The sequence below is a fragment of the Solanum pennellii genome, chromosome 7 (assembly GCF_001406875.1).
Source record: "Solanum pennellii chromosome 7, SPENNV200".
Taxonomy (NCBI): domain Eukaryota; kingdom Viridiplantae; phylum Streptophyta; class Magnoliopsida; order Solanales; family Solanaceae; genus Solanum; species Solanum pennellii.
The window spans coordinates 34,154,530-34,158,585 of NC_028643.1; positions in this window are offsets into that span (position 1 = coordinate 34,154,530).

Sequence of the window (4,056 nt, forward strand, 5' to 3'; positions counted from 1 at the left end):
TTAAGACTCTCATTGGGTTGAGCTGTGCAATGATCAAGAATAACCTAATGTTATTACTTGAGTCTAGCTCACCTCTTGATTATCCTATCCTAACACCTTTGGTATCGTTCATTTCATTATGTGTATCATTGAGGCTGATCTCATTCATTCTTTGGGAACCTTAACTTTAACCGACATAGATCATGTGAGCATCATGAAATCCAGTGTCTGCCCCACACCGGAAAAAGGTGGAATCACCGGCCAAAGTGACCCAAAACATGCTAGCGTATATAGGGGGTTGAACCCTGCTAGATCCCTATATTGGCAGTATAGGTTCAAAGACTAGGAGATATAAGTAGATCCATACCCGGCAAGCCGGACAGTCTTATCTCATGAGAGTTACGTGAACCTCTTCCCTTCCCAAAAGAAGGCATCACCGCTCATATCTAGTGTATCGGTGCTCTGTATAAAGTTCTATTACATTCAACTCATACGTCATGGAAGTTGGCTTCTAGTATGAGGACATCATAGCTCAATAGATGATTTCTCATCTCATCATTAGTATTAAGTGTATATTAATCTCGATACTTTCATTAGAGTGTTCATAGAGACTGGTCTCTCCTTTAAGTTTACACTCTCATAGGTGAGTACGTTTTGGTAACATTTACTTAGGCTCTTTTGAGATTGCTCCATATTTTACATTAGCCTCTTATGATGTTGTCACCATATTCATTGACTTTAGCACATTTGCTCTTCATAATTACTAACCCCTTGTTACGTGAATGTTCATTTCATCATATGCCAATGCACTTGGCCATTTAGTGTGTTTCACACTCTTACTCAACCCTCCTAGGGTTTCATCATTTCATTGCATACATCTTAGGTTCACTCACTTTTAAACGTATGCTAGACTTATGGGTCTATACATACAAGCCATTAGGCTTTATTCATAGTTCGTTTAAGTGATTCATATCTTCCTAAGATTATGTGGTACAAGACTTATGCATCTTATATGTATGCCAAGATCTAGATTTTGATCTACGTGGGCAAGATTATTTTTGAACATTTATTCATGTATGACTTATGCATCAATACGGAATTTGGGCAAGGGAAACCAATTTCGAATCCCTTGGACAACACTTACCTTTTTATTTGTTTTGGTTTGATCCACACGGCTTGGGGACCCAAGGTCGAGCGCCGACGCCTTCATTTTATTTTTCCTTAATTTCTCTCTTCATTTTTCGTTCATTGGGACTGAGAGGGTGTGGGATTGAACCCCCACAACCTCATTCCCTTTTCTTTTCTTTTCTTTAATTTCTCTCCTTCTTGGCCGAGAGGGTGTGGGTTCGAACTCCCACAACCCCACTTTTATTTCTCTCTCTAAATTCTGTTAATTTGGCCTAGAGGTCATGGGTTGGATCCCACATGCCTCAACCTTTTATTTTTCTTTGAACTTTTCCTTAAATCTGACTGAGAGGTGGTGGGTTTAAATCCCACTCCTCTCATTTATTATTTTTATTTTGTACTTCAATTTCGATCGACTCACACGGGTTTGAATCGCACATGCCACATTCTTTTTAAACCATATTATTTCAATGATTTTTAACATGGTGAGGTCACAGGTTCGATCCTCCGTGACCTCACTTATTTTTCTTCATTTTACATAGGTTATTAAACAACTTTACTTGGTTGAAATTAACCAACACGGTGCTAGAAATTTGAGTTACATTTTTCAGCTTCTTTTCATCAACATTTTGAGTTATTCTTCGGGCATTTCGTGTATTATTTAGCTAATATTTTTTCACTCAAATCAGCAACATTATAATTCATATGAACATCATGATTTATACAAGTTTGTGCACGTGAAATACAACCATAAAACAATCTTTTTCATGCTTCAATCTGTGTTCAAAGTCACGGCTACACATTGCACACATATTTTTGGAAAACATAGGTTATCATTCGTACGATTACAAACACACATTCATGAAAATATTGATCACGAAAACACATTACATGCCTAATATCTACGAGCAAGCATACCCAACCGACGAATCAATGGGAGCTAGTGACAGGTACATGCAACGGGGAAATAATGCTAGTTTTTAGATTAGATTCATCTGAGTCCTAAGGGTCTCTTGGGAAAGGGACCAAGAGTAAGAAAACCCATACCTTTTATGTAGTTCAAACCTTGACTTGCTGCCCAAAACCTTCTCCAAAAATCACATCCAAATCCCCTCAACTTCACAACCAATTCGACAGAATATTCCTCCCTCTTGCGCAATGTTTTTATTAAATAAGCTAATAAATATTAATTAATCAAATTAATTTACCAACTTATAAAAACAATTTCCCATCAAGAATGTGTAATGACCCAGACCTTTGTGGGTGGCACCCACACTTCCTTTGTTATAACCCTCAAAATGAAATTTGACAAGCTAAATCCTATCATGAGTTTTACGAGTTAATAAGGGGTTAAAATTATGAATAATAGACTTGGAATTCAATTTGAAGAGTTTGAAAGTTAAACGTCAAAGGACAATCAAGACGTTTGGAAACTAATCTTGTGTGTGCTAGTGTGTCCTTGTGTGTTGTGCATGTTTTTAGGTGTTGTTTTAAGTCTAAAATCAGTGGGAATTAACCTAGAACCTAGAGGAACATATCTAGGGTCAAAACGTCCAGGAATGACTCCCCAATGACCAATCAAAGGTTACTTGAGGAGGACCCAAGTGTAGCAAGAAGGATGACAAAACAGTCGGTTTGTGGCATTGCCTGCGCATCGCGCAGCTGGAACTAAAAGGAAAAATGTCACCTTGAGACGCGGTCTTTTCACGAACCATTCTGTCTCTAAATTATTTCCAAAACCAAGATGTGGAGGTGTCCCCGCGATGCACAACCATGTCCAAGATTTGGTCGCATTTTTTTAAAGTTAAATTAGACTTGGTTAAAAGGTTCACTTAGTGTAGGGTCTTTTTGGTACTTTGGGGTATTATTTATAAGCGGTTACTGAGTCACTTTAAACCACAATTCACCTATCAAAACAAAACCCTCTAGTTCAAAACAAAATCTCTCCCAAACTCTTTCTCCTAAAACCTCCATTGGTGAAGATTTGAATCTCCATAGAAGAATGCCAGAATCTTCAAGTTTCAACCCTAATTTCGTGGGTTTCTATCAAATAAGGTATGATAATTCATCCTTGATTCTTATCTCATTCAAGGAGCCAATCCAAAGGCTTTTCAAAAAGGGTTTCAAATCCTAAAATCTTATATTTCGAATTTTAAGCATGGGTTCTTGCATGAAAAGGTTTTAATGGATGAATTCGATGTTTTCAATCTAAAGTGATGGTTCTATGATAAAAAGTTCAATAGACCCATGATCATGAAAATTCTCAAATTTTGACTTATGAATTGGGTTTGATGAATATTATTAGACAATGTTAGAATTGTGTTTTCTTATGTTGTATTATGATTGTCTACTACTATTTATGATTTATTATGATGAAGTACTGGAAGATTGAGAAAAGGTGGTCAAGGCTTGGATGAAAGGTAAGTTTATCTATATTGTCTAGTTCTTATTGAATGGATCTTGAGTGGTATGATCCACTTATTGTGGCGGTGTTTACTTTAAGAATATAGATATATATGTGAATTGTGATTATGGCCTTGAAGGAATTGAATGTGAAGCAAAGTGATGTTATGATGTATATGCATGTGATGCCTTATGAAGTTGAGAATGTGTGTCTTGAAGATGCTATGTTCAAATTAAGTATAATGTGAATGTGAAGCATTATAATGTGTGGATTATGATGAATGTAGTATGATCATGTTTAAAAGTCAATTTTATGAATGATGTTAGTTATATGAAAGGTGTTCTCATATATACACACACACACAATGAAATGAATGAATGAATGAAGTCAAAGAATAATGGGATCTCGGGTGTATACACTATTTTTGAGTAGAGATATAGTGTCTAGTACAAACACTAATATTCCTAAGAGCTTTTATGAATGAAAAGGGGGGATTTGGGTTGGGCACTCTTCGTGAGTCGAGATGATTTAGTAGCAACCACACTATT